The 23,167-nt window shown below is 36.1% G+C and overlaps 1 long non-coding RNA gene across 1 annotated transcript in view; it reads left to right on the plus strand.

Annotated features, from left to right (window-relative positions):
- Positions 1-9,989: 9,989 nt before the first annotated feature.
- Positions 9,990-23,167, plus strand: part of LOC124095600 (uncharacterized) — a 40,521-nt gene continuing 27,343 nt past the window's right edge. The window contains exons 1-2 of the long non-coding RNA XR_006852533.2: positions 9,990-10,070; positions 16,961-17,032. This is a non-coding gene — a long non-coding RNA (uncharacterized LOC124095600). The remainder of the gene's footprint in view (positions 10,071-16,960; positions 17,033-23,167) is intronic.

Raw genomic sequence — 23,167 nt, forward strand, 5'->3', positions numbered from 1 at the left:
GAATTAATCAGATATAACTTTCCTATGTTCATATATGAGTAGATGACCAGTGAAATTCCACATAATGTCCAACTGCAAGAATGAGATCCTAATTAGAATAAATTATACTTCATGTATATATAATATGTCAAAACATACTTATTGTCATGTATACCTAAAAAGAACAAATTTTTAAAATAGATTTGTATATTCTATCACTATTTGAAAGTATTAACAGATCTAGATTTTCATTCCTTAGAAAACTAATATATGCTCTGGTCTAGCCTGATGTGAAACCCTACAGCCAGAAGGCCCTTGGCAGGTCATTGGTACCATCCTATTTGGACTTCATGAGCCAAATAAATTTCTTTGCAAGCAAGGCACTAAGTCTCAAACATTTTGTTTTAGCAACACAAAATGCATTAAGATAGAGCTGAAGCCATGGGAATAGAAGAAATCTATCAGGAAAACCTAAAAACATCTGGCATGGAAACGGAGGATAGGCACAATAAGTAAAACATTATTTTTTTTACAGAAATAATTAGAGATACCAAATAGATATATCAGGAAAAAAATAAATCAGGAGCAGTAGGGAAGACTTGGGTTATAAAGCAGATATATATCTGAAAATTACCACCTTTATGGACAGGACAATTTCTTAGATTTCATTGGAAGCCACAGACAAACAAGCACATAACTTCAGTACAATAAGATACCAGAGAGGGGGAACGGCTCCGTTCCATGGAATCACATAGGAGAAGTGCTCAACCTAAACCAAGGGGTGCTTAAGTAACTATGTTTTGAAACATGGGGGAGAGTGCAAAAGGTCTGCAGCACAAAGAGTAGGCAGACCTGAGGATAATGGAGCAAGAGAGAAGACTGAAGAGGGGAACAAGGCTCAGTTAGTGAAGGGCCCATGCACCATGTTGTGAAGCCTGGCGGGTCTTGAGAACAGTGGGGAGCAGCAGTATGGAGAGGATTTCATTTTAGAGAGATCACAGTTTGTAGAATAGATGACATAGGAATCAACGATTTTAGGCAAGGGGTGTAGAAGATACTTCCAACAATCCTTGGGCAAGAAGCTGATGGGTTGATCAAAGGTTGGGACAGTGGAGATGCAAGGAAGTGGACAAATTTGAGAGGTCCCAATGACTTAGGATCTATGATTTAGTCAAACATTGGGAGTTTACATATGGGAAGAGTATGGCGGAAAATGCTGTTTTGCATTACGAGATGAACAATGCACCATTTGGGAATAAAGAAACAAAGGAAGAGGAGCAGATTTGGAATAAAATGGCTTTCATTTGAGGCATCTGTGGGAAATCCAAGTGAAGATGGAATGATAAATGAAGGAGAGAGAGAGAGACTGCTATGGTTAGGATATGATTTGCTCCACAGAAGTTCATGTGCTGATGGCTTGATCTCTAGTGTTGAAGTGATGGAAATCCTAAGGGAGGGAGGACCTGGTGAAGGTAACTGGGTTATGGGGGCTCCACTCTGGTGAATAGATTAATACTATCATGGGTGGGGGTGAAGGCTAGTAGGAGTGGGTTAGTTCCTATAAGAGTGGATTTTTATTAAAAGACTGACAGGCTGGGGATATAATTCTGCAGTACAGCACTTACCTAGTACATGTGAGGTCCTGGGTTTTATCCCGTAACTGAAAAATATATTGAGACTGGCCCGTGCCAGGACTTTCAGTTCAGTCCTGCCATGGGATCTCTTCTGCATGTGCCTTGTTTCCTTTCCACTTCTCCACCAGGTTGTGTTACAGCCAGAAGGCCCTTGCCAGGTCATTGGTACCATGCTGTTTGGACTTTGAACTCCCACTATCATGAGCCAAATAAATCTCTCTTCAAGCAAGGCACTGAGTCTCAAACATTTTGTTTTAGCAACACAAAATAAATTAAGACAGACAGACAGAGAGCTGAAACCACGGGAATAGAAGAAATCTACCAGGAAAACCTAAAAACATGGCATGGAAGGAAAAAGGAAGCCAAAACCAGATACACAATGTGATGTTACATGTCAGAGATGGGAAGAAATTACATTTCAGACATGGGAAGAGGGAGGTGATCTGGCAAAGTAGCCTGAGAAAAAACATGCAGAGAGGAAGAAAACCAGAAAACTGAAGTATCATGGAAGCCAAAAGAGGAGAATCTTGTGGGAACGAGGACTGACTATTGCAGAGAGGACAAATAAAATGGGGATTATAAAATATCCATTAAGTTCAATGACATTTGCACAAATAATAGCTGCCCTGTGTTGCAGAGCAGCAAATTCCTCCTTTATAGAGAGGAAGTAAGCTGTTTTTAATGCTTCTCTGTGACCTGCCAGCTCTCTGGAATTGTTCAGTCTGCTTAGAGACTCCAGCTCCAAATGTGCTTGCCTCACAGACACATTTACAAACACTAGAGTGCAGGTGCACACTCCCAATCTCCAGAATTTGCAACAGTCCTACCCATGACTATAGCATGCAGATAAAGAATGTCCTCCTTTTGTCAATTGTCTCCCCTCTTTGTTCCCCTCTTTCTCTGATTTTTGCCTTTCAGTGAGGGTCAGTATTAAGGAGTCTTGAATTCATAGGGTTGAAAAAGTAAGACCTCACAAGCAGAATAATTCAAGAGCATTAGGCAAAAAGTTCAGTATTTAGACACTTATCTCTGTCTTCTACTACAACTCACATTTTGTTTCCTTCTACCACCCTTACTTTTATAACTTTGCAGCAGAAATATCTCCTGTAGACTTGCTGTCAAATAGAAAGACTGAGCCATTTTTACAAGTCAACAGTCATAATGCCCTTGAAAGAGATGTCATGAGGAGACCAATCCTCACTATCTTACACACCTCTCTCTTTCTCTCTCTCTCTCTCTCTCTCTCTCTCTCTCTCTCTCTCTCTCTCACACACACACACACACACACACACACACACACAGTGAGACAGTCCTCTTTCACTCCACCATCCACTACCTCCTTTTTAGTGGCTACTTAACTCTTCACATGCTTATCTTCCACTCTCCTTTTAAGTTTTTTTTAAATCTAAATAGTCTCTGTCCTTGGATCTTACCAGCACCTGACAGTGAATAATTCACAAATGTGAGTCAAATTTAAATTTATTTAATTCAATAAGCTAAAAACATATTGCTATTCTTTTAGTTCTCAATTCCTTATGAAAGTTGGAAGCATAATATATATTTTTTTCAGTCTTAGAGATACATTCTCTCCACCATGGGCCTGATTTAAGCGTCTATCTCATCTTTTGGTTTATGTCCTTAGGTCATTTTTATTCTATTCATTGGCTTTTAGTGAGTTTTTATGTAATAAGACATTTTAAATATAAAGTACAGGTTTCAAAAGCATACTAGTGTACTAGTAGAACATTAGTCAGAAACACATGGAACTTTGGGTACATTTTCTTTCATGTGAACTATATTTCCATAAAGTTCATTTTGAAAAATTATGTTAATATACCAAAAACTAGTAAAGAGATTGAACCAGTGGTTACACATGATCCTCCCAACAAAGAAAAATCCAGGATCAGATGGCTTCACTACAGAATTCTACCAAATACTTAAAAAATAATTAATATGAATCCTACTCAAGCTCTCCCAAAGAATTGGAGAGGAGGAAACACTACCAAATTCATTCTATGAAACCATCATTTCCCTAACACCAAAGCTAGACCCAAAAAGGAAACTACAGACCAACCCCCCTGATGAATACCAATACAAAAATCCACAAAAAAAAAAATGCTAGAAAACAGAATTCAACAGCACCTTTAAAGGACTATATGCCACAACCTAGTGGGATTCATCTCTGGGATGGAAGGATGGTTCTGCCTATGAAAATCAATCACTTTAGTTCACTGTTTTAACAAAAAGAAGGATGAAAACTAAGTGATCATATCAACTGATGCTGAAAAGTATTTTATAAGATTCAACAACCTTTCTGATAAAAACACTCAACAGAGGTAAATAGGGAGCCTACATCCTGGGAACAAATCTTTACTCCTCACACTTCAGATAGAGCCCTAATATCCAGAGTATACAAAGAACTCAAAAAATTAAACAATAATTTAACAAATAACCCAATCAACAAATGGGCCAAGGACCTGAACAGACACTTCTCAGAGGAGGACATACAATCAATCAACAAGTACATGAAAAAATTCTCACCATCTCTAGCAGTCAGAGAAATGCAAATCAAAACCACCCTAAGATACCATCTCACTCCAGTAAGATTGGCAGCCATTATGAAGTCAAACAACAACAACAAGTGCTGGCGAGGATGTGGGGAAAAGGGTACACTTGTACATTGCTGGTGGGACTGCAAATTGGTGCGGCCAATCTGGAAAGCAGTATGGAAATTTCTTGGAAAGCTGGGAATGGAACCACCATTTGACCCAGCTATTCCCCTTCTCGGTCTATTCCCTAAAGACCTAAAAAGAGCATGCTACAGGGACACTGCTACATCGATGTTCATAGCAGCACAATTCACAATAGCAAGACTGTGGAACCAACCTAGATGCCCTTCAATGAATGGATTTAAAAAATGTGGCATTTATACACAATGGAGTATTACTCTGCATTAAAAAATGACAAAATCATGGAATTTTCAGGGAAATGGATGGCATTAGAGCAGATTATGCTAAGTGAAGCCAGCCAATCCCTAAAAAACAAATGCCAAATGTCTTCTTTGATATAAGGAGAGTAACTAAGAACAGAGTAGGGAGGAAGAGCATGAGAAGAAGATTAACATTAAAAGGGATGAGAGGTGGGAGGGAAAGGGAGAGAGAAGGGAAATTGCATGGAAATGGAAGGAGACCCTCATGGTTATACAAAATTACATACAAGAGGAAATGAGGGGAAAGGGAAAAAAAACAAGGGGGAGAAATATGTTTGCTGTACTATTTTTTATTTGTTCATTAAAGGAGCCAACAGTAGATTATGTAGTCCATTTTGGGGAAAAAAGTATAAAATCTTTTAAATAAATAAAAATAGACAAGAAAAAAAAACACTCAACAATTAGAAACAGAAGGAACTATCCCTACATTAATAAAGCCCATCTATGAAAAGTCCACAGCTAACATCAGACTCAATGATACAACACTGAAAGCATTTCCTCTAAGATCAGGAACAAGACAAAGGTGCTGTCTCAGTGCATTTTCTGTTGCTAAACTAATGTAGCTAATGCTGGGAAATGTTTACAGGAAAGAGGTTAATTTAGCTCCCAGATCTGAAGATCTGAGATCCTGGTTCTGGCATCTGCTTAACTCTAGTGAGGGCCAATAACAAATGGCATCATAGCTGGGAGGCAAAATAGTTGAACTTCTCACAAGTATTAATTCACTCCAAGAGAAGAGAATCAATTATTTCTGAGTTGGTGCCCTCATGACCTAACCACCTTCCACTAAGACCCACCTCTTAAAAGTCCCACCACGCCAACATCACCACTCTGGGAACCAATGACTAGCACATGAATCTTTGGGGGATACACTCAAACCACAACCATAGTAGGTGCCGACTCTTCACTTTCACTTGACACAGTATTGCAAGTCCTACCCAGAGCAAATAAGCAAGACTTCATATTGAAAAGGAAGAAAAAATCATCTGCAAAAAAACATAACTTTATGTGTAGAAAACCCCTACAGATCTTACACACACACACACACACACACATGCGTGTGCACATGCACAAACTGTTAGAGCTAATAAACTCAACAAAATTGCAGATATAAAAGCAATGCACAGAAATAAATTGTTTTCAAGTACTAACAATAAACAACTTTAAAAGGAAATTAAGAAAACAAAAAAAGGAAACAATTCCATTTACAATAGCATTGAAAGGAATAAAATACTTGATAACAAAACTAAGGAGGTAAAATATTTGTACACTGAAAACTATATAAAACATTGCTGAAAGAAAACATAACTAAATAGAAACATCCCATGTTCATGGGTTGGAAGACAACATTATTAAATGTCACTACTACCAAACAATTTATATGTTCAACAAAATTCCAATCCAATACCAAGAGGAATTTTGGCCAGAAAAGAAAAATCCATCCTAAAATATATATGGAATCTTAAGAAACCCAAAATTGCCAAAACAATTTTAGAGGAGAACAAAACTGGAGAATATACACTTCTTAGTTTCAAAACATATTACAAAGCTAATCAAAAGAGTGAAGTTCTGGAATAATGATAAAGATATAGACCAATGTGATAGAATATAGATCCCATAAATAAATCCTAGCATATATGGTCAAATAAACAAAAGTTCCAAGACCACCTAATAGGGAGATCATATGTCTCTTCAACAAATGCTATTGGTAAAGCTGGATATCATCATTCAAAATAATAAAATTAGATCATTTTCTTACATTATATATAAAAAAAATTAAACAGAAATAAATTAGTAAGACCCCAAACTATAGAAACCCAGGGAGAAAAATTATGATGTTGGATTTGGATATTATTTATTGACCAAAAATACAGGTAAAAATCAACAAGTGGGACTATATCAGGCATTTAAAATTTTGCACATTAAGGATACAATTAATGAAGTGAAAATGTGAGCTACAGAATAAGAAAAAAATATTTTGTCAAGTAATGTATCTGGTAATGGGTTAATATCCAAAATACAGAAAGAATTCCTAGAACTCTGGGTATTAACAGGTATAGAGTTTTAGTTTTATAAGGTGAAAAAGTTCTGGAGAACAGTGGCATAATAATATGAATATATTTAATGCTACTGATCTGCACACTTAAAAATGGTAAAGGTGGTAAATTTTATGTTACACGATTTTTTACCAGCATTGAAAAAAGTTATTCTTGCCAGGAAGTAAGAATGTCAATCACCTTACGGATGTCACCCCTATGTTTAGTATGATGGTCACACATTATTGTGTCAGAGAGTCTTATACCTGAAAAATAACACAAATATTGGTATATCAAGGTACTTCTAGTGGAATTTGTCCTCTTCTGTTAAATACTTTTTCAATTTTCACTTTAGAGAGAATTCCTGACCACATTTTCTAAAGTAGTTTCTTACCAGTCACAATTTCTCTTTCTCCACTTTTCTCTTCAGAGTGTTTCATAGCATCACTAGATATTAAACTATTTGTTTCGTTGTTTCCTTTTTATTGTTCATCTTCCTACTAGAATGTAAATTCCATTAGGACATAGACTCTGTATGGCTGTGTGATGTTCACAGTGCCTTAAATATCACCCAACATAGAGCAAGCTCTCAGTCATTACATGAAAAAATAAATTGACGCTATTGAGAAAACTAACTTCTACAGGAGAAAGGGAAATTTATCATCTAATCTATATGTTCTGATTACTTTTTATATTACAAATGCTTTTACTTCTTTCCCATTTCAATGAATAAAAATAGTGGATTCAGCATGACAAATCCATTCGTGTGAACAGCCATTGCAATTCAGCCCAGTTTGAGGAGAGTGGGTGGGGAATTGTGTGATAGACATGAAGCTGAAAAGCAGGTTGGGGTTAATAAAACCATAGACAGGCTCCTCCATCCTAATGAGACTGAATTTCTGTGTAAAGATACTTCCTTATTCCACATTACTATTTCATCTGGAGCAAGGCTTGAAAAATGGATCTTTGACCTCCATCTATTTGTCACCTGCCTTCCAACCCTACAAAGACTCTGAATCTGAGATTCTTGGTAAAGTTTCATGCTTTAGAATGGTCATAGTGGGTTATTGTTGTTGTTGTTGTTAATGAATTCAAATGTATTATCACTTGCCCTTCTCAATATATTTTCTGCTCATAAAAATCATTTTTGAAGATGGATACTGTTAATCTAAAAGGGAGAGAAGTATGATGTGCCAAATTCTGGCTAACATTATTGGTATATAAGTGAGAACTGACACTTTTTTGTCTTAATTCCATATGTCATTCTTGTAATATACCTTCTCTAGCATCTGAATGTGTCACTTTCAAAAATATACACCTAATTATCATGAGAAAGAGCATGTAGCTCCAAATCCCTGGAAATCCATCACCATTGATCTCTGTATATACTTCTTTCAAAACCCACCCTCCTGGTTCTAGGAGTATTTTTCTATACATGAATATAGTCTTCCTATATTAACTATAAAAACCAGTTAATTCAGGTCAAAAAAGTATTTGTGCTGCCTTTTTGAAAAAAAAAATTACACCTAGGTTCTGCCCATTTTTATAGAATGTATTAATTTAATCAAAATAGTCCAATTATTTTGTATCTACCCTTAGAAAGGATTCTTAATCATTCATTAAGGGGAACCACTGTGTATTCCCCCCTTTGCAGGCACTTCTGTGTGATAAGAGAGGCACTATGGCTTATTACTCTGCATAACACTGCCATTCACTGCTACATGTGTATCACTCCAGCTAACTGACAAGTATGAGTAGAAATGACATAATTACTATAAGTCCACTGATAAAATAGAAAATGCCATTACCAGTCATACTTATCTTTGGCTTCTAGAAAAAGGACAAAATAATTTTTTATTATTTATGTAGCTCATGCTCCATACTTCCGAAATAATGTTCTTCTCCCATGGACTCCATGTGCAGCTTACCCATTCTTTGTATTGTTTTTCTCTAGATGTTTTAGATGATTGGTCAATTAATGTGAGCTGCTAACAAAAGGTCATATAATAGCCATGGGTGACTACTGGAAAAATATCTCTTCTAAATTAAAAATTACTTTTCCCAAATAAGATTTGCTATGTAATCCAACCACACAAACCAGTGGCTATTGAAAACTTTCTGATCAGTGGCCCACTCTAGAGGGGGTCACTTCTACACGACCACTCATTGTCCATACTGCTAACATATAGACAAATTCTGCTTTCACTTCTTTGTATTGAGGAAAATTCCAGGAAGAGGATGAAAATGGGTCATAAAAATCAACTATTTGGAAATTTGGTATTGTAAGCCATGAATCATAAACTCAAGAAGCCAGAAATGTGATAAATAGTGTCTTTAATATTTAAGTAAACATCAACTTCAAATGGCCTTGTCCCAATACACAGTTGATCATCAAAATTCATTCCCAGATTACCTAAAGCTCAAAATAAATAAATAAAATAAAACTCAGATGTGCAAAAGATGTGTAAATCTGCAAAAGTGTTAGAGTTATGAAAATTATGTGTAATTATTTGGTAACAGGGATTGTGAATCACTTTCCAGAGTAAACGAATGCTTTGCTGTTCTGCTGCCTTCTTCAGTTTGATGTTTCTCATTTACAAAAAAAAAAAAAAAAATGAGATATATTTCATTTACAGAAAAAGTTGGATTTAAATCTATAATTTGTAAATATTTATGCATATTTCCAAAGAATCCATGGGCTTAACTACATTTTTCCGTAATTACTTATATGCCTAATACATCATGTTAGGTCTCACATGTTGTGCTTTCACAATAAAACGTTCAGATGGGAAGGCGATAACCCAAACAACCTGACAACCTATCAGCAGACACTCAGAAAAAAATAAAACCTGAAGAGAGAGGTAACATATAAAATTAGTGTGGATTTAATTTGAAGACTATTTTCAACTTAGATTTTCTTTTTCTTTTTTATTTTCTTTCTTTTTTTTTTTTTTTTTGGCTCAAGGATGAAATTTCTATTCAGATTTTGCAGAGGGTTAATAAAGGACTTTTTTTCAAAAAGTGACCTGCCAGAGTCAGTGACCCCACCCCATTTCTCTTCCACCTTCACTCACATGGCGAGTGGGATATGGACACATTGTTCTGTGTCGCAGTCAAAGATGACACTACTGACAGGGATGGCTCCTCTCTCTCTGTGTGACTGAGAAGCCCAATATGGTACCAGGAGTTCTTCCTGTAGTTTGCACATATGAAGCTTGTTGGGAGATTTGTGAGTACAGCTGCTTTTAACAGAGTCTGTCATTGTTTATATCTCTGCCTCCAAAATACAAAATGGGCCGTTGCTAGGAATGAGCCACTTCATTTCCTGACCATTGCAAGCCAGACTGATGTCTCTGTTGTTCTTTCCCAGATGTTCCCCAGAACAGCCATGTCGCTTGAAGCTGTGCTCTGCCTTGGTCTGGAGTGAACAAGGTAAATTAATTTGAAGTAATTAGTATGCCTTTGGTTGAGATTACAATGCTCATGGATTTTTTGATAAATTATCTACTTAGGTTCAAAGACAATATGAAATCTTTATAATGGCTGATATCCTTACAGGTTCCATTCCACTTCATGTTCTTGTGTAATATAGTTTTTCTTTTGGTCTAAACCTGCATACTCACCATCCCCAAATATGAGGTCAGTGATTCAACAATAAAACTGGAGAACCAATTCTAAGGCCCTACCATGTATTAAATTGTGACAAGCAGTGGTGGGCAGAACACAAAGGAGGATGAGGTCTGCTGTATGTTGAGGTGTTCACAAGGTGGACACACTCTTGAGAGTGCAAATCAATGAGTGCCAGGACAAGTAACTGAATAGGGAAAGAAAGGGAGACCGTTTCAGCTTTGGATGTGGGAGGAATCTTTTATTGAACATAGTATACTTGAAAAAATATGATTGAGAGGACACTGTCAGCATGCAAACTATGAAAACTGGTACCAAAATTGCAAACTGACCTAATAATCAATTATTATCCTAAAAATATAGTTTCTCATGGTGTTTGAATTGCCAGTAAAATACACCTATATCGCTACATTTTACATTGTCACTTTTATGATGACAGTAAATTCCTCACCCAAAATAAAGAACTTTTTCCAATCTTTCTGAAACATGCCTACTAGAAAATCAAGAATTCATCTGATCAATTAAAAATGATACTTTAAATGTCACAATACACATTTTCTTTCCTTCCCATTTTCCTTTTGCCTCTTGCATGAAAGCAACCATGGCCATGATATTTTTCATGAGCTCTTCAATTCAGTAAATGTTGATTTAAGGCTTTACACTCCAATGGGTGCTTGTCTCTTCCCAACACACTGTGAGCAACCCCCTGACCAGCAGTGGGTATAGGCATAATGCTTAGCCTGACCATTAGAGAACTTAGCTTTCTTTGCAGGCTTTAGGAAGTTTACAGGGCCCCTGGGACATCCTCTGCTAATGAGTTACAGGCTGCCCCATCCATCCAGTGCTTTGACTATCTGCCCAATCTTCCAAGTTCCTAACCTCATGCTTCCTCCTTCCTCCTACTCGAGGTCCTCCTGGGAGACACTGGATATGGGGATGAAGCATTCTAATCCAAGGGCCTGCAATCTTGTCAATGTGTACAACCCAGGGGTCTGTTGCTTTGTTTATCTTTCCTACTTGTCTAGTGGGAGGTTTGGCTAAATGAGAAGGCTGCAGATTGTGAGTCTTGGAAAAATATCTGAATGGTTTGTTGTTGTTTTTAAAATTCCAGTCATTCATAATAGAGCTGAAACTGTTTTACTTGAAAATGAAATTGTGTGCTTTACTACAGGAATCTTTCCTTTCTGACAATCAGAAAGATCTTTCACGTTCTACCATGTTCTTGTGAAACTGAAATTGGGGGCCAATTAGTGATGGCTTCATGTAATTTGAAGATAGCAACAAAGTTATATTAAAGAGAAAAGACATCCTTTCCGGTGGACTGCTATTGACCCCAGGATAAGCCACACTTTATTTTAGATAGTCAAAGAAAATTGAAGGAAAAGGAATTTGGAGATAGAAATGTTATGGTTGCTTTCTGTTTGTAATAATTAAAATTTTATTTCATCTTGGAATCTATGACACACAAAACCCTACCTAAATCAAATGATGTTTTAAATGATGTGGATGAAATTTGAAGAAAACTGAAACAAAGATGCTGCTCAATTGAGGATGAATGTTAGAAAATTGATCATTTGCCTTTCTGGGGTTAGGAGGACTTGTCTTGTGAGTCTATTTTCCGGGCAGTGATAATGCAGATAATCAAAGACGATTGATTGCTGGCCCTTGATGTGGTTGCTTCTCTTCCCTGACCACAAAGGCCTTCAAGAGGGCCTATTCATGGAGGAGGTTTTGGATGAGGAAGGGGATGGGACACTGTTGAATAATTTCTGTCTCAGTGGAGCCATTCATCAGAGTTAAACTGTGAGTGTTGGAATGATGTGTGTGATGTGTGTGGGGAGGATCTGAGCTTCAAAGTCTGTAAACCTTAATACTCAGTGTCTTGCATCAGTTCTCAAATCTGTACAAATTCATTTTTTTTTTCTGACAAGGCTTTCTCATTAGAGTGGGGATTTCAAAAGTCCAGGTTGGTTTGGATTAACTGTTCAACAACATACCTCCCCACTGAATGAAAAAGTCAAAAGCAATTGATAAATATGCCGGTTCTAAAACTTAGATATGAATCTTCATTTATGAGATATTATTTATCCATCCACCCTCTTGCACCTCCTTCCTTCTACTCACCTTCCCTTGTCCAGTAAGAGAGCTGATTACTATTGTTCCATCTTTTTTAGTCAGCACGCTAGAATTGTAATCAAGCTCCTGTAAACTGAAATAGCAACACAATTTTTATGCCCTGCAATTTGCCTGATTCACAGAGACTTTGAATTAAATAAATAATTGAAGATATCCTTTGTCTAAACTTTATCCACAGCCATACAACAGAGAACAGAGAAAAGGCTCAACCATGGTATTTCAATCAAAACCAAAAGATTAAAAGTATTCTATAGTTCAAAAGACTTCTTGATTTATAGACTCTCACAGCTTTGCTAGGCCATAGCTATGGCTAAATAGCTGGTTCTCATGGCTAATCTGCAGGTAGTTTATTAGTCAAAGAATGCGTGATCAGTTCACCTAACCAGGAAGTTGGTGCTGGGTGTCATTCTTCTGCTTTTTTCTAATCATTCAATATTTTCAACAGCTCTACAGACACTCAGTTCATGATAGGGTCCTTTTTCCCAAGATAAGCATTCTTGAAAGAGTAGACTGAGAGAAAATAAAGGGCATTTAGAAAAGTGTTTCCACCGACATGACTTCCCATTATGTTAGAGTTCTTCCTTTAAAAACCAAGAAAAAGAATTTGAAAAAAAATTTTCAACAACAAACGCTAATCATAGTTGTGGTTTGTAGCAGCAAACAAACAAAACAAATAAACCACTAATTCTGGAGACCTAGGTTGGAAGAATAAGCAGGTTATAGAATAATTTTTTGGTGATATGGGAGGTGTGGAGAGAGGTCTAGATTATTAAGGTCACCAAAAATGAGAAAATTCTATGACTTCAATGTCTTAAATTGACTTGAGCCCCTTCATTCAGAGCCAAGTTATCAATGTGTTTGTAGCTCAGCCAGGTTGAAGAAGGGCCATATATTCTTAGAACAGTTGTTTGGTGAACTGGTCCTTGGCCTTTCATTGTATAGTCAAAACAGTTGGATGCTAGTCTGGTCTTTAAAAGTAACAACATATCACGAATACTGGTGCTTTAATGTACCATACTGCAAACTTTGATTTGTAAGTATCTTATTTGATTGGTTTACACAGATCTTACAATTTAATATAGAAATAATAAAAAAAGACAGTAATAATGAGAGTTCATGGAGGTCTAAAATTTGGATCTAGTGACATGTTTGGTGATTCTATCATTATCTTTGATATATTACCACTTCACTCATTCCTTTTAAAGAAGTCACTTTCAAGAGAGGAAACTTAAGCATTCTACCACCTAAAAAACAGAAGTCTATAGAGTTCTGTGTATTTATCTACTCTTTTTTTTTTTTTTTGTAGGTGTAGATGGAAATAACACAAAGCCTTTATTTTTATGTGGTGCTGAGGATCGAACCTGGGTCTCCCCCTTCCTAGGGGAGTGCTCTACCGCTGAGCCACAATCTCAGCCCCTTTATCTACTCTTAAAAATAAGAATAGTGGGCTGTTATTGTAGCTCAGTGGTAGAGCATTTGCCTAGCATGTGTGAGGCACTGGGTTCAATTCTTAGCACTGCATATAAATAAATAAATAAATATCCATTGACAACTAAAAAATATATTTAAAAAAAAAATTTTAAAAGAAGAGTGATTACTTGCTCTTTTTTCTCTTCTTAACACTCTAATTTTAGTATGCTATTGATTATGTAGAAATCTGAGAAAATCAAACATATTTGTGATTAGTCCTATTAGGAAAATAACCTTATAAAGCAAAAGATCTTAACCTAAACTGGCTTTAAAATGATTAAATTTGAGTGAAGTTTTCCTTAATTGTATTAAGGAAATTTATATCCCATGGTGTATAACGTGTTGTGAAACCAGGATTCAATGAGAAATAAAAGAGCCAGGAGGTATTCCAATTCCTCATGCTTTTGGTGGCTGAATGTCAGAAGGAACCATTACAGGAAGGCTCTTTCCTGACTGAGAGAGATGATTTGCTTCTTCAGAATGACTTGGAAGCCAGGGGAGGCCATCAAAACAAATCAGAGAAACCTTGGATCAGGAATTTTATCTGACTATGAGCTATATTCAAGGGTTTGTTTTTCAAATTATGGGGATGAGAACTGAAGGAATGAGACAATTTTCTAAGCACACACATCTTCTCTACTGCTGTTATCTTTTTGTCCCCTCTGTATCACCTGAATGTCCTTTATTCCCAAAAATGTAGTCAAGAAAAGGAAAGCAATAAAAAGCACATTGACCAATGCATGGCTTTTAATGTTCAGATGCTTTGAAAGTACATTTTTTTCTCCCCAAAATGTTTTTAAGGTCAAGGGGCCAAAGGACCCTGAGTGAGCTTAAAGATTTAGAGCATCCAACAAATTAAAGTCTTTCCTCTAACATGTCTATTAGAGTCTTTGAGTCTTTAATATAATTTAAAGCAATTGTCCCTGTCAGGAGGTCTAACATTTTGCACAGTTACACTGAAATAGTTGACCTGCCCGAGGAAACTAGAAGAATTTCAAGGGTACATTTCAAGACCCTGTTTCTGTTGATAATAGTGTTCCAGAATTTATATTTATTAATATTGCTTTATTTTGGTCAGACTCCCACAGGAAATCCTGAGGAGTGTACGTTTCTGGCATTTTTTTTTATCTTAGATGTTCCATCCCTTTGGTCTTGTACCCTGACTGCTCGACTGAAGAGGACCTTTGAAAGCCTCTGCTCTTTAATAGAGCTGAGGATGACAACAAGCAGGAACTTCAACACTCGAGGAAGACAATCTATCTACTTTCTTCAGTTATCATTAAAATGTCTTTTAGACATAGGTCATAACTGGAAACCTATAAATGATGTCTGTGTAGTAAGCACTTCCCACAGAGCTGGAGTCCCCAGTGATTAAAATTTATCACATTGTTCTTATGGTTACAAATGCTGCTGATATGTGTCATTACTTAGAAAGTACTATTCATAACATTTTGATTTCAGTCCAAAGAGTTTTTTTCCTGAATTTCCCATAAAATGCTCTTGATCTTTTTCTTAAAAGGTTTAATCCACTTCTCCTTTGAAAGAACAAAGAAAAGAGGTTGATTGTTCTCTAGTTTAAGTTTTGTGTAGTCTGATATATTTATTGCCTGGTGGGATGCATCTAATTTTCCACTGGCTTTGCTGAGAGAGTAATTAGGATAGAACTTAATCCTTTGCAACCTGCAGGGTCTAAGCTTTTACATGACTTAATTAAAAGTTACGTTGTTATATATGTAGCTCCATTAAAATGATATGTAGCCACAAGACCTCATATTTGAGCAGGACTTTGTTTTCCCAAAAATGTATGCTTTGAATGTACAAGTTTGCTCTTCAGTTAGACAACACAGTACACATTGAAATGCTTTGGAGGAAGCCCTCAATATGGGGGGAGTTTACTGGAACATAGGATAACAAGACAGTCTCCATTTTAGTCTCCTGGAGAGCTAAAGATGGAGCTCTTTCTGCATGGTTATCTGACTCTCATGCATTTTGCCACACTCCCAAGGGGTTATATCTTAGGGCACAAGCTGAATGCAGAGGATCAACTCTTCCTGGATATACTACCTGGAATGCAGTGAACTGAACTGGCTGGCATTATAGAGAAGACTGTGCAGGCAACCCATCTCTTATTTTTCTACCTAAAGGTTCATTATCTAAACAACAATTTGAGATAACCCTAGCTGGACAAGTCTGGCTAGAGTTTTGCAACTGATCTCTAAATCTGGAATTCAGTGTACCTCGTAATAACATTAAGATAAGAAAGAAAAGGAAGCAAGATACAAAGAAAATTTGATACCAAGTGTTTTTATTTAAGGAATAAATCAAAATTCTTAGTGTGATTTTGATTCCTAGTTATACAAAGTCCAATGCATGCACCATATCCTAGTCATCTAACCATCTAATAGCGTAGCTATTATACACACTTGTACTATAATTTAATGTTCTACAGTATTTTACAAAAGATGCAATTTGAAGATGCCCACAAATTTTACCTTGCAATTTTAGAGATAGGTGGAAAAGGAAAAGCAAGCATTTTCTGTTGGAATTCTACAGACAAGAGTATTGGAGGGTTAAGTAGACAAATTGCCAGATCTAGGATTTTTTTAAAAATTTTCAAAACAAAATGTACTAGTTCTTTCCATTGCTGACATACTTGGCTCCATGTAACTTTTGGAGCAAATCTTTTTGTATAATTATCTTGCAGCTTAAAGTCATTATGTGGTGGGAACAAAAAAAAAGGGGGTGGGGGTAGAAAAAAAGCCAGCTGGTGGCTAGCAAAAATGAAATAGAGGGGGAATTATTAGGAGAAAAAAAAAACAGAGAAATCAGAAAATTGATTCCATTAATCATTGAAAGAAACTCTAAGGGATGGACTTACTTATTTTGTCATGTGTGTATTTTATGATATAAAATATTCCTGGAAACAAGTATTTGTTATCCAGAGATTTTTCACTATAGGTTAAAAGGCCAGAAAGAGACAATGATACATAAGTGTAAGCAACATAAAACTTCTGATTGTGATGAAATGTTATAGCTAATGTACTTAGGAACTCATTTTTTTTTTATTTGGCACCGGGGATTGAACACAGGACCTTGGACATGCTACACAAATGCTCTACAGCTAAGCTACATCCCAGAATCCCAGATCCAGGAATGCTTTGGTAAGGGTTTTATATGTTTGGGTTTTTTGTATTTGTTTTTGTTTTCATATTGTTTTGTTGTTGTTGTTTTGTTGTTTGTTTTGGGGGGTTTTGTAACTCATTTTCCCTGTGTCCTTTTATACTGAGGGTTATATTGAAAAAGACACATATGTAGACAAGAGGACCCAATAACCACAAACAAGCTTCATGCCTTTGATATCTGAGCATCAAATTGAAATTTCCATCTACTCAACTATTTGCTTTACCTACATGATAGTAAAAGCTAGTTTTATGGGGTTTTCTGTTTGTTTTTTTAATGTCACCATATTTCCTAAAATAACTATTTTAGAACATATGCATACCAGAGAATATATGCAAATATTCCAAATAGCCACAGAAACTCAGAATAGCAAATTTAGAAGGGCCACAAGTTTCTAGACCTAGTTTGAATATGTAAATCATCTCTCTTCAGCCCTTCCAGGTAAAAGATGGCAGACCATTCTGTCTGTGAAGGACTGCTTCCAAGTTCATTCTTATATGGAAACATCTATATATCGGTTCTTGTATACATTCAACATCAGAAAACATAAATGTTTTCCATATATACATATATATATATATGTGTGTGTGTGTGTGTGTGTGTGTGTGTGTGTGTGTAAATAATTTTTCAGGGCCAAGGACTAAACAGGGCCTTGCTTGTGCTAGGCAAATGCTCTACCACTGAGCTAAACCCAAAACCTCAACATTTTCCTTTTTAACAATAAAGCTCTTCTCTCCTTCAGGCCAAATATTTTCTATTCCAATAGTTGTTCTTTTTTTAATTATTTGTTCTTTTTTGATATACATGACAGTAGAATGTATCTGGGCATATTTTCTATATGGAGAATAACTTGCCATTCTTGAGGTTGTACATGATGTGGAATTACCTTGGTTGTATATTTATATATGAACATAGCAAAGTTATGTGTGATTCATTCTACTGTCTTTCCTATTCCCATCTGCCTTCCCTTCCCTTCATTTCCCTTTGTCTAATCCAATGAACTTCTATTCTTCCCTCCCCCAACCCTTATTGTATGCTAACATCCACATACCAGAGAGAACATTCTGCTTTTGGTTTTTTGGGATTGACTTATTTCACTTCTCTTGACATGATTTCATATTCTCTCAACAAGCCCAGAAAACAGGCTCTTAAAGTGCAGCGCTAAGATATGAACTTAGGATTTTAAAAAATAAATTTGACCATTGCACTATGAGATGCAGATCATGGTTCTCATGTTTTCCTCAACCTACCAAGTTTTCTGTGAAACTAACTTAAATACTAGTAAGTTAATAGCAGTCCTGCTGCTCTGTCAACTTATACTGAATGTGCTATTACCTACAAGCCTTAGGACATTGTTTTTATCATTTTCAATGCAAACTATTTTCCCAGTTGGTTTTCTGAGCTCAGATTAAGCTGTATATGCTTATGCTGTATTCCTATTAAATTCATCCTGTGATGTTCAACAAGTTATTCAGCATGTCACGCTTATTTGGAGCCTAGTGTCATCATCATCAGATTCAGTAAGACTCCAGCTCATTTGACAAGATGTCTCCCAAATCACTGAAAACAGCATTGGGAAACCAGCCCATTCCAATATGTTGCATTCTCCCTCTCATCAAAAATATGCTTTCCTAACCCCTAACCCATTCTTGCTGACATTTAGATCTTTTCTCAAGAAAAGCACAATTTCAAACACAACATGATTAAAAAATTAGCGTACTCTTTATGAACTGTAATCCATGAGCACTAATAAAAATTTATTTTTAAAATAGCACAGCATATCTACCAAAGGAAAAAATAATTCAGGGAAACATAATGAATCAAAGTCATTCATGATGACCAACATCTACTTTGTTATTTGTTCTTTCTTTCTCTGATAGTGTTGCTGATGAAACTCAGATTGTGTTTACCATAGTTAGATTTTTGTCTTTCCTTAATCTCAACTAAAGCAAAGTGGTATAAGCAAAAGACAATGAAATATCCAATCAAATAAAAATTAAATCAGAGCAAATTCCCCAATAAAATAGAATTTTTGTATCTAATTTTCAAAACATGCTTCTTGTTCTAAGGCTTTTATAGAATTCATTAGACACAATTGAAATCAGAATAAAGTAATATCATTGGTGAAATGAAATGATTATACTAACTTTCCCCAGAAGTGCACACACACTAACCATAAAGAAGTCTTTGCCTTTAACTAAAATGTACGATCATCAAAATGCTTGAGCAGCCATACGTGTAGGAGTGATAGGACTCTCACATATTTATGAGCAGCCTTAAATCCTTTCTGGAACAAAAAGAAAAGTCAACAAAAGACACAGCCCCATATTTAATGAGGAGGGAGAGAGGAATCTAAATTGGTCTGCAGTCACCACTTTCACCAACCATTTTATTTTCCAAATGTTATATTGAAATGTTCAGATGTCTCCGTTGAACGAATTCTCCAAGCATAGTAGGGAGGTGGGCTTCATGGCTCTGTGGCCCAGAGACACTGGGCATCATTAAGCATAAATACAATAATAAAATATCTTTTAAAGCAATTGATTACTCTTAAAACTTCAGTAAATATGAAAAATGCTACTTGCCATCCTCAGGGTGATTCTCAGTTGTGCCCATGTCATGCCTTCCTCTGTGGCTCTGGGGAAGAATTTCATGTTACTGAGTCAGAACAGAATATCTTTGATTTAGCTTAGACAGGATTTATATGTGGATAAGACAATTCCATTTGTCTTTTTTGCCTCGCTTAAAATTTAAACAGGAAACACATATATACTGTATATATGATATAAATGTGTCTGTTTTTTATCCTGCTGCTTTTATTTAAATTTCCCCTCTCTAACCCAGCATTTCTTCTTCTATACATATCTTTCGTGTCAAAAAAAGTAGAATCAGACATTAGGAATTTATTTAAAAGTTTGTTGCAAGTCATTTTGCTTTATGAATGAACAAAAAAAAAGTTCATTTCATTAGAGTCAATACTTTGTTCAAATTAATTTTTACTCAGAATTGGAACACATTATCCCATTCATTGTATAGGATAATCCTGCTTTTCCTCCTATTTACCCAGCACATGACAAAGACTAGCTCCTCCATAATTAAGCCTTAACATGTCTCTCTAGCAATCCCCCAGCATTGCACATCACATTCCAACAGGCCCAAATGCATAGTATGACTCCATTTAGCAAATTAAATTACAAGATGTCCAGTTAAATTTGAATTTATGACAATAAAATATTTAAGTATATTCCAAATCTTGCATAGGATAAGATGATTTTTTTGTGTGTATCTGAAGTTTGAGTGACCTATAATTATCTGGCAACCTACAAAAAAACCCTCCAGGCCACTGTTTCACGCCATTTCTTGCAGACTACCCTCTCTATCTCAGATGTCCTGCTATGACTTATCAACAAGGAAAACCCAGTTCAATGGACTTTTGTTCTTCTTTCATAATGTCCTGACCAACCTGCTGCACCCCCACCCCAGCACAGCTGACCCCTCCCTCTCTTGTGCTGTGAGTGTGCCTGGGACACTAAGAGTCATGTGTCCTCACCCACGTGTGCGTTTGGACATGTAGCCAGTGGTGTGCAACTGGCTTTCCTCATTGCATTCCCAAGCAACAGACCTCTCAGGGGACCTTCCGAAGGGACAAGAGCAAAGAGCCAGAGCCAGCAAGACTGGAGACTGTGGACAAGTCATTTAGACTCTAGGCACTCTAGGCATCTACATTTTTTAAAAAATAGGTCATCCCTGGTCAAATATTGTTGCAAGTTAAATTAAGTTGTTTATATAGAAAGGACCTGTCACCAAGTACAGATCACCAAAACAGTTATCTTTTAATCCCAGAATCTTTGTTATACTAAAAATTCCTTTCAGTTACAATGTCTTTTTCTCTGTTTGTCTCTTTGTGTGTATCTCTGTCTCTCATAATCTGGAGAGAACTTCAATTTCAATTTTTCAGTTAAGTTTTAAATTTACCTAATGTACTTAATTAAAAGAGGGTAACCTCCATTTTTTGTATATTTTATTTGCTTTTACCATCTTACCCCAAATTCTGATTCAAATTCTTGCTTCTAGATTTCCTTCTTTTATAGTTAAATGGGGCTTCCAACCAGAATATATTAAAAGAGCAAAACTCTCCTCCCAAGAGCTTACAAAGAGAGTTTCTAAAAATTACTCTTGTCTCATCTGTCTGACTCACATTTATCTAAAAATAAAAGGAAAACTAGGAGAAAAAATAAACGAACAGAGGATAACGTGCAGCCTCATGTCTCTGAGTCAGATAACAAGATAATTTTCCTGCTTGCTCTATATTTCACTTTACTTTTCAAAATGACCTTTCCAACCCCTGACCCTATCACTAGAATATAAATCCATTAATGAGGAATCTTTTCTTCCCTTGTCCTTTTTCATATCAATTGCAGCAAGACACTAGACTGTCCTTTGAGTTCATTCACTTTATAGCTGTTAAAAAGAAAATATAGTCTGGAGACAGCCTGTCGCCAATTGGTTAAGCACAACATGGGGGAATAAATTCCTGACTTTTTAGCTTTTATCTGCCTCTGGTTTTCTATGTAAAACCTAGGAAATTTTCCAAATATCAGTTTTTAAATCTGTGAAATGGGTGAACCATTTAAAAAATACCTCCCTCATCTATGGTACTTTTTAGCAGAAAAAGCTCCTGAAGCATTGGTGTTTTATAGTTAATAGTTTTCAAGATAGACTTGCCTAACTTTGGTACCTATGTGCTTTTATGTCATTGCTCATTAGACTCTATGAAATAACAATAATGATATTGGTAATATGCAGTGGTTAGCATACTTTTCTATGGAAGTACACATATTTTAATATAACTGTAAAAGCTACAGAAACTAAAGAAAGAAAAGAAGGAATGGAGGGAGGAAGGGAGGGAGGAAAGAAGGAGAAAAGGAGGAAGGAAGGGAAGAAGAAAGGACACTAATCACTGAGAAAAATATACAGGTTATCTCAGAAAACTGGCAGATTTCTCAAGAGACACATTTGGGGATGCTATTCCATTCAATCCCCATTTGATTGTTTATTCATCAGATGTCGAATGAGAAAGTAAAGCTCTGTGACAGACTTCTGAGTTACATTTCCTGAGTTTCCTAATTACGAGAATGTACCAGTAAAATATATTAAACGTATAATTCAAGGGTTAATAGCTCACTGTTCCTAAATGAGTCCTCTAATAATTTTGTTAATATTAGCATTCACTGAGATTTGCTGCCTTTCGGGCAACATTTGCACTTATGTGGTAGTACAGCCTTCTCCTGAAGATGCAAGTCATTTACTGTCAACATTATGCATGCCCCCTGATAGTTAATACGTATCAGGAATGTAACTGAGTCTCCCAACAAGAGCCATAACAATCACAATGGCAACTGAGTTCTGAGAAAGACTTTTCAACTTGAGTCAGCACCCCAAGGAACACTTTGCAGAACTCAGAGATTGTGTTTTTCCCCACATTCTAAAATTCTTTTTTTATATAAGCTAATATTTTTATTTTTTTAAATAAATGACAGTGTAATACATTACAATTCATATTAAACATATAAAGCACAATTTTTCATACCTCTGGTTGTATATAAAGTATGTTCACACCAATTCGTGTCTTCATAGATATACTTTGGATAATGATGTCCATCAGATTCCTCCATCATTGCTAACCTTCTGCCTCCTCCCTTCCCCTCTCACCCCTCTGACCAATCTAGAGTTCATCTATTCCTAAATTTCTTCTCAGCAAAAGAAACAATATGTGAGGTGAATAGAGAGCCTGCATCTTGGGAGCAAATTTTTACCCCTCACACATCAGATAGAGCATTAATCTCTAGGGTATATAAAGAACTCATTTAAAAAAACCAAATAACCTAATCAATAAATGGGCCAAAGAACGGAATAGACACTTCTCAGAAGAGAATATTCAATCAAGGTCAACAAATATATGAAAAAATGTTCATCATCTTTAGCAATTAGAGAAATGCAAATCAAAACTACTCTTAAGATTTTATCTCACTCCAGTCAGAATTGCAGCTATTATGAAGACAAACAACAATAAGTGTTGGAGAGGATGTGGGGAAAAAGGTACACTCATACATTGC

This window comes from Marmota monax, unplaced genomic scaffold (genome assembly GCF_021218885.2).
Source record: "Marmota monax isolate L192 unplaced genomic scaffold, Marmota_monax_Labrador192_F-V1.1 WCK01_AAM20220418_F8-fsc00030, whole genome shotgun sequence".
Lineage (NCBI taxonomy): Eukaryota > Metazoa > Chordata > Mammalia > Rodentia > Sciuridae > Marmota > Marmota monax.